General features: G+C 39.9%; 1 long non-coding RNA gene across 1 annotated transcript in view; it reads right to left on the reverse strand.

Annotated features, from left to right (window-relative positions):
• The window catches only part of LOC125725509 (uncharacterized), a 16,292-nt gene continuing 1,653 nt past the window's right edge, over positions 1–14,639 (reverse strand). The window contains exons 2-3 of the long non-coding RNA XR_007387511.1: positions 876–930; positions 1–590 (exon numbers count right to left, since the gene is read on the reverse strand). This is a non-coding gene — a long non-coding RNA (uncharacterized LOC125725509). The remainder of the gene's footprint in view (positions 591–875; positions 931–14,639) is intronic.

Consider the following 14,639-nt stretch of genomic DNA (forward strand, 5'->3'; position numbering starts at 1 on the left):
TTTAGAAAAAAAAAAAACTCCACCCCCCCCCGCTTCTGTACAGTAAACAAAGTACAAAAAAAAAACATTTTAAAAGCCTGCATTAATCCCATTAGGACACTTGAAAGACAGATGGCTGAAACTCGTGGAGAAAATTTCAAGCTACCAGGATAAACTAAACAGCTTGTTCCGGCAAAACTCCATTAGCGATTTATTTTTCAGCCGTCATCTGTCTTGCGAGAGACCAATTATCCATTTCCAGCAGAACATAAATAATATTATGAACATGTGAAATCAATTTATTTGCAATAGCTATTCTTAAAATTTGGCTGTTGTTCTACATGACAAAATTTGCATGCTGTATATATTATTTATTTTTTTTTGCACAACAGGTTAGTCGGTCGACCAGGAAGGTTATTCTGCAGAACCGACGTGAGAACAAAGAGGAGAGACATCTTTTCATCGCAGAGAAAGCGTCATCGGCAGCCTGCAGGGAAGCGCTGAACTTCCCTGTACATACGCTTCCCAGATCCACCCTGTGGACCCAGGCAGGTCACTGCCAAGAGTCCTTTTACGAAGCAGCATTTATTGGTTTCTTCCTTCTGGTCATGCTGCATGCGAGAAAGTCAAAGTCAATAAACAACCTCTTAGCAGGTCCTGCGAAAAAGCTAGATGAGATTTATGCACCTATAATATAGGTTCATAAACACATAATGCATGAAAAACTTACACACTGAAAGTGTGTATATTTAAACATAAATGTATGCGATTTAATTAACCATGCTTTAATTAACCATTTCACAATATGTACACTTATATATTTTCATACAGATTTTTTTTTTCTTTTAATATAGACAATTCCCGGACATTGCTGACGTTTGGTTCATTTGTATTACCTTTAGGCTTCATCCAGTTTCCATCTGCCTATCAGTGTTTCAGGATTGAATATCACTGTAAAGGCATCAGGTAGTGGTTAAGGATGAAAAAATAACCTGAAGGCTGCTGGTTCAAGTCCCAGTGACTGCTGATGTACTTTTAAAAGAATTTAGCCTGAAGTGAAGTTCATAGATTAGTGAGGCGTGCTTTAGGTGAAATATATTAACACAACAACTATACATAAATATATTGCAGATTCTTAGTGTAGAAGATTAAAACTAAAAGAGTTAATGGTAAGAGTATATATATATATATATATATATATATATATATATATATATATATATATATATATATATATATATATATATATATATACACACACACACACACACACACACACACACACACACACACACACACAAACTCAAAATTGGCTGAGTGCTTCTAGGCTGTTGGCACAGCTTAAATGCCTCTTGGCACACACTAGAGAAATGTACCATAAACCGTCACCCTGGCAAGATGTGGCATTGGCAACATCTTTCCAGTTTCCTCTAGAAGTCCTGCTTCAAAGCCAACATCTGCCCCGAGACTTGAAGGACACACTGGAACTATGAGCTTGCCAGTTTCACACCAGCACTGCGGACGAGGAAAAGTAACAACATTTTTGAGAGAGGAGAAAGTGGTACAGGAAAAGCAATTCCAGAAAGCGACAACACCTCGTCGCCTGGCCTGCTATAGTTTAGAGAAACAGCTACAAGTGAGATGACGCTTATGACGGTGGGAGGTCGTGGCGTAGCTCTTACAGCAGGAGTGTTACGCAATGAGGACATGCATCAGAAGTTGGCTGGAAGACAAGCAGAAGCACAGAGCTCTTATTCTCGCAAAAGGTAAGGCGCTTAACTCGGGCGACTCAATAAAAACCAACAAATGCAAATTCAATTACTGTGAAACGTGAATAATTTAGAGCACCCTAGGTAACAGCCTCTGCTAAGAAAATCAGCTGTGTATTATAAGGTATTCCATTCATCACTCCAGGCTGGCCTGCCAAGTGGAGAATCGCCTTACAATTCCTGCATGTAGGCTTCATCTCAGAAACAATTTTCAGCAGGATTATTAAAATGACAACCCCCAAAAAAACACTCCTGAACTTGATGACTGAGTGGCCACACGTTTAACAAATGAAAATCGAGACATGGCGATTGAGGAGTATTAGCGTAAGTTTTAATGGTCACCGTTTAACTCAGCTATGGAAGGCTAACCTGAAATCTGAGAGCAGTCGGAGGAACATCACTAAACGAGTCCTGCATCCTCACTCAAGAGCTTCCAGCTTAACGCTTGGGAACGTGAAAGACACGCATGCCGCTAATCAATGCTTAGGGACCATTTCGCCCAGCACAGAAGGCATAAAAGAACGATGTGTGAGGAGTTCCAGCTATTTTGCTCTGTTTAGATGGGGATAACAAGAAGGGAAGTAATACAGACAGCCTACGAAAAGCTTTGCGGAGGAAACATCACGCTCCATGTATTAAACTCCGCTGTCGTTTATGACTCATAGATTGTACAGATATTAATACATGTAGCCAACTTTCTGCAATTCTAATTACAATTCTGTTATACTGGCCCCTCATGGCAAATCAAAACACAGAACACCCCCACGTAAGGGTATTGTGGATTTTATGGCGTTTAAGCTACATAGGGAACAATTTTCGTAGAGATGGTCATATGCAGCAAGGATTATGTGACCCATTTAAAGTTGCGTTTGTCATACCCAAGCAGGTGGTGGAGAATGCATTAGGTAAGGATTGCTGGGTTGATCCCTGCCTTGCCCCATAACCTTTGGCATAGGCGCCATCCTCCCTCCGACCCTGAATAGAACAAGCTGTTTCAGAAAATGGAAGGATGGATGGATGGATGGATGATGGGAGCTAGACACGGGCTCCTCTGTCTGATACGATCATCCCTTCCTATGTTTCACATCAGGGAACTTCTCAACTTCCTGATCTTCTTGACCTGCTGTCTGTTGATATACAGCAGAGTGTGTGGTTGAGTCTCAAAGGAGAGACACTTAAGGGCTACAAATTGTGAAGGAGCAATTGAGTGGTTATTTTATGTGGTAGAAGAGAAAGCCTTTCGAGGTCTGACTTACTTCTAATGGCAGGACTCTCGTTATATCACTCACTAGGGGAGCTGTAGCTGTCCAGTAACACCACTTCCTGCTTCTAACACAGATCACTAGAGAGCCCATGTGTTTCTGGTTTAACAAAGAACACGGGAAATGATGCTGTATGTTGACTGAAGGTGCAGACAGTCTGTGAATAGCCAGCAGGTCGCTCCACTGTGGATGCTGTAAGAACCTCAGCTTTCCTGGTCCATTTCGGGATTCGCCCCCAGGTGCCCATTGTGCTTCCACTGTGTCCAAGCAGCATGAACTTCATGTCCTTCCTGTGTAGCTACCGCTGTGCCTCCTCCATGCTGTTTATTCTTCAGTATTAACATCTCCTATTGAGCAACTTAGATTTTTCTCCCAGTTTTACCACTTTTATTGACCATTAGAATCTAATCGCAATAAACTGCTGTAAATGCACCCTATGACCGACCAGTGATTTCTGCTTCTCTGAACGTAACTGAATTGCACTATCAAGCAGTATGTTTATAAACTGCTGTGCTCCTTGGGATACATCATCCACTTCATGCCGATATTAAACTTACGCCAATGCTTACAGAATTCTTAAGAGTGAGTCCACAAAGTACAAGACCTGGCTCCGTAAGTTTACGTCCCCCAGATCCCCGTCAACTCAGAAGGTCTGCTGGTTTAGTCCACTGGAAGGTTCAAAATGAATACCCCCATTGTGCAAGTGGAGCAGAAGCAGGTGGTGATATATTTAAATCAGTGTTACCTCTGCCAAAGTACAGAGAGTGACAAGGGTAACGAGAAAACCTGACACTTTATGCAATCATTCACAGAGGACTAAAGAGAGACAGATGAGTTTGTGTTAAAGCCCCTTCTGAACCTTTGGCTACTGAGAAGCGGAAAACTAAAAATCCAGAGAAGGTCTATTGTTCCAAGCAGAATGAAAAGCTTCACTGCAAAATAGGACGACCCTAAGCAACAGAAAGACACGCATGCTATACATCAGCAGTCACAGCCACCTGATTTCTTTATAAAATTACATGAACAAAATTGAGGAACAGCTCCCGATTATAATCTGAGAATTCATATTAAAGAATCAGAAAACTGTGTTTGTACTTTATTTAAAAATCCTCCCCTGGGTAAAACTTATTCTGGGGGATAACCACAGGCATGCGGATACAATGACTTCCCAGTTGTGAGAGACGTCAAGGCCATGAAGTCCCAGCCTGAGGCTTGTAGCCTTTTCCTGAGAATAAGCTCAGGTGCTCCCCCAAGTGGTGAAAAAACATAATCCAAAGGGGCAAATTTGAGGAAGTTCACCAATCAAAATTCATAAATAATTGCATCTCCTTTTACTTCAAGGATACTCACAATAGTCTTGGAGTATTTGCTTGATTCAGTAAAAGTACTGCAAATTTATTTGTTTTATAACAAAAATAATTACTTTATGCCTTTGTTTACAAAAATATATATATCACATCAGGAACAGCCAGTAGTTTTAAGTACAACATTCATTTCAAGTAGGAATAAACTGACAGCCATATTATAGTTGTTCCGAGTAAAGGGTTCACTGACAAGCAATCTCACTGGGTGCAACACCTTTGCAATAACATTTGTGTTTAGTATCCATTGGGAACCAATGACTACAATTGCAGTTAATAGCAAAATGGCAAGAACAAAACTGAGTGAGTCAGTGTTATGAAACAAATGAATTAGCAACATTGTTACAGAGCAGTTTGGGCTCATCTGAGCAGATGTTAAACCTTAGCATGGATTAGGTGATCAGTACAGAGGGCGACCTAAAGAGGATGACCTTAGCCTTTTGTGTCATTTTTCATATGTTATATACAGTCTTGGCCAAAAGTTTTGAGAATGACACAAATATTGATTTTCACAAAGTCTGCTGCCTCGGTTTTTATGATGCCTATGTGCATTTACTCCAGAATGTTATGAAGAGTGATCAGATGAATTGCAATTAGGTGCAAAGTCCGTCTTTGCCTTAAAAATGAACATAATCCACTGTGCCATATTCCACTGCATTTCAGCCCCACCTCAAAAGGACCTGCTGACATCATTTCAGTGATTCTGTCGTTAACACAGGTGAGAGTGTTGATGAGGACAAGGCTGGAGATGACTCTGTCATGCTGATTGAGTTAGAATAGCAGACTGGATGCCTTAAAAGGAGGGTGATGTGCTAAGTCATTGTTCTTCCTCTGTTAACCACGGCTACCTGCAAGGAAATAGGTGCAGTCGTCATTGCTTTGGACAAAAAGGGCTTCACAGGCAAGGATATTGCTGCTAGTAAGTTTGCATCAATATCAACCATTTATTGGATCATCAAGAACTTCAAGGAGAGCGGTTCAATTGTTGTAAAGAAGGCTTCAGGGCGCCCAAGAAAGTCCAGCAAATGCCAAGACTGTCTCCTAAAGATGCTTCTCAGCCAAAGGAGTGGGCTCACTCACAGTTTTGCCTAAGAACACAGCCATGAATAAAGAATGGTACCAAAACATTCCCTGAGAGCAACTTCATCCCCTCCATCCAAGAACAGTTTGGTGATGAACAAAGCCTTTTCCAGCATGATGGAGCACCGTGCCACAAGGATAAAGTGATAACCAAGTGGCTCGATGAACGAAACATCGACATTTTGGGTCCATGGCCAGGAAACTCCCCAGACCTTAATCCCATTGAGAACTTGTGGCCAATCCTCAAGAGGCAAGTGGACAAACAAAAACCCACAAATTCTGAGAAACTCCAAGCATTCATTATACAAGAAGATCAGGATTTGGGCCAGAAGTTGATTGAGAGCAGCCAGGGCGAATTGCAGAGGTCTTGGAAAAGAAGGGCCAACACTGCAATATTGACTCTTTGCATAAACTTAATGTAATTATCAATAAAAGTCTTTAACATTTATGAAATGCTTGTAATTATACTTCTGTATACCATAGTATCATTTGGCAAAAAGATCTATAAACACCAAAGCAGCTAACTTGTGTCATTCTCAAAACTTTTGGCCACAACTGTACAAGAATATTCAGAACTAGTTCTTGCAGGATATCAAGTAGAAGTACATTAGTTCTTATAGCAAAAGTACTAATTATGATGGATAGACAGAAACAATTCTTTGAAAAGGACTGTGGCCCAAAATGACATCATTATCCATGTAAGCTTGGTTATGGGGGGGGGTCCTTGTTGGAGTTTGGGTCTGCCTTTGAGTCATCACTGGCTGCAAAACAGAATGCAAGGACAAACCCCTGCTTCATTTGCTAAAATCAAAGCTCATGCTATGTGTGACGAACCTCTTTCCATCCGGCCTGATTTTTCTAATTTGTACAGTGCAATGATTGCAATGCTGTGTTGCACTGAGAAAGACATTAATTATTCAGTTGTTACCGCAACATGCCAAATGAATTTACTGGAATCAGGCTTCATACAAACTTCAATCTGCTTCTACATCGAAAGGTAAGATTACAGCAGAGGTTTAAGTCTTACGATAGAATCATCACTTTAACAAAAATTGTGTCTTTGATCAAGAAAAGAAAATTTGCCTAAAAACAGGGACCGATGGAAACAAAACACAGAACAAATCAAACAGCATCTAGAATTTCGAACAAAACCAAGTTCAACGCCGATTTCAAAATTACAGAAATAAAATATACCGAACAAAAGAAGCACACATTCCAGTTAAAGTCACAAAGACGTATGGGAATTTTTAAAATAATAAATCTGGATGCTTGCCAGGAATGTGTGCGTGTGAGACAGGCTGAGACGAGTAAAAGCATCGTGGAATAACTTGATTTGAAAGAAGAGATGAATGTAAACATCAATTTTTTTCAAGGACATTTCTTAACCTTTTTGCCGACCTATACCTTGCCATTATTTTTTACAAAAACCACACTTTTTAGATCGTATAATGTTTGTTATTAATGTATATTAAATCTATTAAAGTATGATTATATCCTGCTTACGAATGTTCGATGAATCCAGTATGAAGGTGAACTGAATGTTCTATGAATGCATTATAAAGGCATTATGAAGGTGCAGTTCATGTAAAGCGTTACCGAATAAAACGTTCTGATTTATTAAATTTAACTTGGGCCCATTTTCAATTTTTAGCTGCCGGTACCTAATAGAGGGTAACAAACAGCGCGACACCAAACCAACTTCCCTAAGGTGCTGGAAATGAAAAGTCCAATTTCGGGTCCCATCGCTAATAACGGAGCACTTAGGCTTAACAATTACCCCAAATAACCACAATGAATAACCGTAATAACACATTACTAAGGCACTTCAAGGGAACGCTATCTAGGCAATGATTATTGTTTAGGAATTCATTTTCATAATTGTTTTTAGCTTCTGAAACTGCTACAGAGATCACCGGTTGCCATTTCCCAGGATGCCTGGGGAACAGATCCTCGGAATTTAAAATCCTCAGGAGGAAATGGCTGCAGTCTGTTTCTGCGAGGGGATTCGGCATCTGAATCCAACATGGCCATTTTTCTCTCTACTCTCCATCTGGATTCATTGGTACATTTTCTCAGACCTCCCGCCTAATTAGCTAATTAGTTCAGATGGCCACTCAACTCTGTAATCTAATTCTGCACAGGTCACACCGCGAGTTACAAGACACCAGACGATTGCCTGACAGGCCCAGGGAGCCGGGCGGCTTATGTGCTTAAATCTTAAATACTGAAACAGATTCGTTCTTCCATGAAAACGGTTCATTCTACTAAGTTAGGCACTCAGGTTATTTTTTCCCCTCAACCCTAAAAGTTCAGATTTGCTGTAAAAGTCCATTTAAAATTTTAACTACTAATTTTCAGTAAACAGCTTTGAATTTCAATAATTGAATTGTCAGTAAAATGTGGCTGAATTACTCATGCATATAACCACCAAAACAAGTAAACCGGCTATGACACTGGTTATAAAAACATCTTTATGAAGCAAGAAATAAATTTGTTTTCAATTTTGTAAAAATCTGGAACACGTTTTGTCTAATTTTGTTACTCGCTTTCATGATACAAAACTTAAAAAAAAAATAAATCAGAACTTCTGTAACCAACATGAAATAAACCTTACGTTGTATCAATATATTTTCCATCCATCCCTTCATCCACTGGTCAATTTTTTATACACACTTGTCCTATCAGAGTAGTGGGGATCGGGAGCTTTGGGCGCAGGGCACTGAATACCCCAGGATGATGAATACCCCACCCCACCCCACCCCATCACAGAGCACGCCCACCATTCACACATACAGGCACACCAGCAGACATTCTGGCAGCTCCGAGTCATCACAGCATGGTTTGGACTGAGGGGGGAAACCGGAGAACCCGGAGGAAACCCCATGATCACACGGAGAGAGCATGCAGACTCCACTTTCAACACCGAGAATTTATATTTATGTATAAAAATAAAACAATAAGATTAATCTTTATTTATATAGCACTTCATAGACGAGAAGAAGCTCAAAGTGCTTCACATATGAGATTAAAATAAGAATCAAAGATGGAAAAGTTGCATAAAGTACACAACTAAGGCACAGGTGCAAAAAGAAGGAATAGGACCCTATAATTAAATAAGCAAAGTAAAACAAATAGGAATACAATATATAAAACACAGAACAAAACAGAATAAAATTATAAAAGGTTCCATCAGTATTAAAAGAAGAGAACAAGAAAATAAAGTTAAATATAATAAAAAGACTAAAAACAGAGCAAAAAGCCAATTTAAAAATATGTGTTTTAATAGCTTTTTAAAAGTTTTAAGCGACTCAGCTTGTCTAATGTCTTCTGGCAGTTTGTTCCATAGTATTGGACTAGAACAGCTGCCTCATTTCCGTGTTCCACCTTTGGAGGATGCAACAGTCTAAAGCGGGTTGATTGCAGAATACTAGTGGAAATATAAAAGGTAAGAAATTTAGTGATGTATTAAGGTGCTATTCCATTTAGTGCTTTATAAGCAAGTAAATTGGGAAAGTGTGACTTGGCACTTAACCATCTCTCTTATTTGACTCTCCCTGCCGGCCCCTGGAGGATGGGCTCCCCCTTTGAGTCTGGTCCCTCCCAAGGTTTCTTCCTTCTTGGGAGTATTTCCTTGCCACTATCGCCTCTGGCTTACTCACTGGGGGCTTTGGGCAGGGATAATATAAAGCACTTTGAGACAATGTAATGTTGTGATAATGCGCTATACAAAAATAAATTTGTTGTTGTTGTAAAATAATCTAATTTATAAGTCTAATAGATGACAGCATCACTGCTGGGTCAGATGTTACGCATGGTTTCACATGAAGTTGATCAGAAGAAACTGAGCAATGACATTATGATGTACTGGACTTCTTTTGATCATTCTTTGGCGTAGTTATCAATCTACAGTGGGAAAACTTAAAGAAACCCATGTCACATCAACACTCAGATAATGGAAAGTCGTGCTACCAATAATACTGCCTCATGTGAGCCGCAACAAAGACTAACTATGCTAATTATGGCCAATAAAACAACACTCATCACTGTTTTGTTACAATCTGTCCTATTCTACTGTTATAAAAACAAATATATGGCCCTTTGCGTCATGAACGTTCCTGTCACAGTTTGCAGGATGAAACTAAATGTGCAATTTCAGCCTCTTGGTATGCTGCTTGTCTGCTTCATTGAGCCGATGACTTCATTTCTATGGCATGCGGCAAGTATTCTGTTGTTTAGGAGAAAAAAAACTGTGCAAGCCAGGTTCTCACATTCAGCACCTTTGCAATAATAATCCAAGTTTAAAATGTATTAAGTCTTACACCAAATAAGTAATGGGTGCTGAAGCCCCTTTCAGACGTCCACTGCCACCCTGAACCTTTCCAGACATTCCTCAGTGGGTCTATATGTGTGTATGTATCTGTCGTACCGGACATTAAGTGAACTTTACCCTGCCAGCTCCCTAGTACAAAGTCTGGGTAACTCCAGTTGACTCTCATGTGTGAACGAAGAAGGGATTTGGCTGGAGAATTCACTGCGAGTAAGTGGGCGTGTCCATGATGTTTCTATCACGTGATTGGTGCAAAAAAGGAAAAACAAAAACATCAAAGGGCAAAGAAAAGGGTCATTTACACAAAGAAGACCCCAAATAACATGGAGAGGATGGGATTTGGGAACTTCTGTCGTACCCTCCCCCGCTGCATGCGCTACGCAAGCGCCGCCCCTCATGTCTAAACCTACCGGAGTATTTCTTGTAGGTGTGAATACGTTCTCCAGTTATGTGCCACCAGTGAATGTCCAGAGTTCATGTGTGAATACATCTTGACAGAAACAGACCTTACCTTGTCTTTGTATATCTCTGAGTATATCTATTTCAATCACTCCCTGGTTTTTAACCGATTACAGTATCCAGTGGCTTGGACCACATTTTCTGCAACCTATTTGAGGCTGCAAAGAGAGTATTATAACAGACATGCTAAGTAATAATCTACCTAATTAATCAAATTTTGGCGTCACTGCAATGCGTCAGTCTGACATGCATCTGTAGATGTTATGTCAAGCGCCTACATCAGTGTTCCATTACGTAAAAAAAAGGCACACTCCCCAAAGGTAGGCGTAGTGCAAAGCATAGATGAACTAGAATATTTCTTTGGTGATTAATCTGACTGCTTGGCTGAACTTTGGAGAGCCAATGGGTGGAGCCGTGAGCTGCATTGGTTGGCTAGACAACTGACACTCTTTAAGCTTACAAACTTTGGCTCCAAAAACAAAAGGAAAATGGGGAAAAAAAACACTAAGGATATTTTCAAGACACAGGATAAATTCCAGAGAATTCTGAAAGTTAAGACTGGCCAGATATGTCGTACCATATGGTAGACTAATTACCTTTATTCTGCATTCAGTTCTGCGCAGATTTGATTACCATCTGTTTCCTTTGGCCTCCTCTGTAGCCTATAACTGATCTGGATAATATGAGTTACACCGTCATCCGACGCAGATTATTTTTTTTACCCATTAGCTACATGTCTGGACATCACAACAGAAAAAAAAAAAAAAAAACAATATTTACGTTAGATAGCTGGGTTTAATGCAACGCGGGCTGTCACTCAGTTAACAAGTTGGCTACGTCTACCAAAAAGGATTTACTTCATTTCTTATATGCCTCCAGGAGACACGCGAGCAAAGTTTTGAAATTCACACCCAATATCCATTTTGTGAAATGGATTGTTTTATTTACACAGATCATCAGACTGCCTGTCTAAAATACTCTTATTAAATATATGCATTCTTCTTAAAAAAATGACCAAGAGCCAATGCAATCAACAGGGACTAGTACTGCCAGACCAATAAGAAAAAAAGAAAGAAAATCCAACTGTCATTTTTTCAACTAGGGAAAGTGTTATGGGCAAATTTCCATTTCTATCATTTATTTAATTAGGCCTGCTTGTAAACACATCTTTATTTTCGCTTAACTCCCTCCCGTCAACACAGATTTCACACCACATATTGCAGAATGTCCCTAAAACGTAGCTAAAGAAAATATTGACTGTTGCCCTGAGACGATCTTAATTATATATGGGTAAAATAGCTTACTTTAATTGATTTTTCTCAGCTGGTCATTATGTCAAGATCGACTCCTTCCCTGGCATCCCTTAAGCAATACGGCTGTTTACATAACGCTGTGCACGATCAGCACAGATGGTATTTTAGCCGACAAAATCACAGCAATAAGAAGCATTATCTCAATCTGTTTGGTGAATGTAATACTCTGGTACTCTGATTAAACTGACAATGGTATTGCCACTAATAGGTAGACCGATTTCTTTCCACAGGTGTTACAGTTAACTAAGTGAGATATCTCTCTTTTTCTTATTCACAATAAAGAATAACCAATTTCTCAAGGTTTGTAACATCAAAAATAATAAATCTATACTATATGTACATGCCCTACACCCCAGGTCTCCAACCATTTTTACAACGGGACTTACTTTTAAACATAAAATAATATGGGAACCTACCAATATATTTTCCTGACTGGGGAGAGGCCCTCCTCAATATATTTTGCGAGGGTGGGGGGGATGCGTGACAGTGATGGGACAATTAGGAATGTCTTGTAGACCGACCTTTCGATTGTGATCGACCAGTTGGCAACCACTGCTCTCGGCTATGATATTTCCATAGGACGGCTATTTTTTTTGGTTGCGAGGCAAAAGTGTGAAAGAGAACGATAGAGGATGGCCGATATAGTGTTGTGGATTGTATTTTGTGGGCATACGATACGCGTACTACTACAACAAAGAGGTTTGATGAAGACGTCCTGTACGGGGAGGTGCAGACGTTAGCATTGTTGCCTCACACCTCTAAGACCAAAGTTTATGTCTCTACCATGGTTCCATGTGGATGGAGTTTGCTTGTTCACCAATGCCATTGTGGGGTTTCCCCAGGGTGCTCGGGTGTGTGTGACACCCCATCTTGGATTATTCCGTCTTGTGCCCACAGACCTCGTACTCCTGTGACCCTGCATAGGTCAAGCAGGTATAGAAAATAGATGGATGTTCTCTACGATCTAGTGTTAAGCTCACATCTAGGACTTAACATATTTAACTACAGCAATGGGAAAAAGTGAGACCACAGTACAAGTTTTAGTTTCACTCATTTCTCGATTTCTGGCTGTGTGTCCATGAATAATATATTTGTTTTTTTGCAAACTGCAGCCTAGTTTTTCTCTGTTTCTCATTAATGAAGGGCTTCTTCCTTGCTTTATGGGACTTCAGTCCTGCTAGTAGTAGCCTGATATGAACTGTCCTAGCAGTGCACTTCGCACCTGCACTTAATGCTTCCCATTCCTTTGGAAGGTCACTTGATATCATCTATGATTCATGAGAAACTCTCAGATAAGTTAACGGTCATCTCTGGCATTAGAAGGTCGCTTCCACCCTCTACCTGGCTGGTTTCTGGCCGTTCCCAGTGTTTCCTGCTTCACCTTATTCCTGTGTACTGCTGTCTTAGAAATTTTTAACCTGGAAGCAACCTGCCGCTCAGCGTTGCCTTCTGCCAGCAGAATCACGATTAAACAAGGATTTTAAAAATGCAGATTTGATTAAAAATATAGAGTGGTCTTTCAATTTTTTCAGCGGCTGTATTTGCCTACCAGCAATATCGGAATGCCTGGTAGCATTCTGGTTGCAAGTGGATTATTTAACAGGTTACATGTCGGGCCAAGAAAGTGTTGAAAGTTATATTTATGTGAAAGGTAAAAAACAAACCACCAAGGTTCACTTGGTTTCTGATATATTAACTTAATTTTAGTTCACCTTTGACCTCAGTGTCTGGGTTGAATACTTAAGGAGAGCAGCTGACTGTTAACACTTCATCTGTATATTTACTCGAGTCTCACCACAAATATATCTGGTAAACATCAAAGGCAGAACAGGGCCCACTGTTTAAACCACATTCTCGTTCTGCTGGCTGGGTGTTTTACCCTACAGCTGTGCATGCAGTGATCCAAGATCTCAGTCCCACTCAGCTTCCAGCTGGAAGGTAAGAGGCCTCCCTGAAGCTTCCGATCCTACACCCCCAGTACACCCCACCCACCCGACAAGAGGGGGAAGGTCTTACTCTGACGTGCAGAGGCATCAGCTGCACCACTTCTGAACTCTGCAGCCCAAGAAAACAGATGGCAGCGTGCAGCATGGGTACCAGGACAGGGTTTGGAACCCAATCAGAGAGATGAGATGGCACAGACCACACTAGTGTCCCCCCCCCCCGTTAACCCTACACATCTGTGATCTGAACTTCTCTAAACACCCCCCCCCCCCCCAATAAACAAATCTATGAAAAATATTTGTGCATTTTGGAAGATACCTTAGTCGCTTAAGGAGTTCCTTAAGCATGGTACAAACCTTAGTCACTTTTTAAATTCACTACTTAAAAAAAACCTTCAGAAAACGGGAAAAGCTTCAAAGAAAGAAAGTATAACGAAAGTAAAGAAAATATAACGTAAAAAACAAGTCCCAGATAGAACGATATAAAGAGATATAAGGAGATGCTTCATGTAAAAAGTTCATTAGCTATCTTTTAAAGGTTTGGACAATATAAATATTATGGTGATCGCAACAGCAAGGTCACAGAATTAAAATTCTTTTATATATATATATATATATATATACCATTGTACATCATTGGACATTTTGTAGAGTAAATTGTACTTATGCAAATTAAAAATTAAACGTTTTAAAATAAAATGACATTAAATTTAGTATTTGTTCAGATTACCGTAAGTATTTACAAAATGGTAGCACTTGGACACGGATTATCTGCAATGATTGCTGGTTTCACGTACAAAACCTTGTGCAGTTTTAATTTAGAATCCTTGTCATGTGTTTAAATGTCATTCAGCTTGCTATATACTTTTTTATGTTCTTGTTTGTTTAAGAGAGAAAATGTTTTCTTTCTCTTATAAATAACGCACTGAGTGAGATATATTCATGCATTGCCAAGTGCTAGGATGACTGCTTGTTGATCTGTGCCGTGATTTTAAGAATCGTTCCGTGGTTTCAGTGTCCATCCTTTGCAGACATTACTGCCTGTCACGTAATTAAAACATCGTTCCATAACGATGGAAAGTTGGAATTAACTGAGACATTCTTTTTATATCTATCTCCGTAATTCCAATATTTAGTTACAACGTC

The sequence above is a fragment of the Brienomyrus brachyistius genome, unplaced genomic scaffold (genome assembly GCF_023856365.1).
Source record: "Brienomyrus brachyistius isolate T26 unplaced genomic scaffold, BBRACH_0.4 scaffold68, whole genome shotgun sequence".
Lineage (NCBI taxonomy): Eukaryota > Metazoa > Chordata > Actinopteri > Osteoglossiformes > Mormyridae > Brienomyrus > Brienomyrus brachyistius.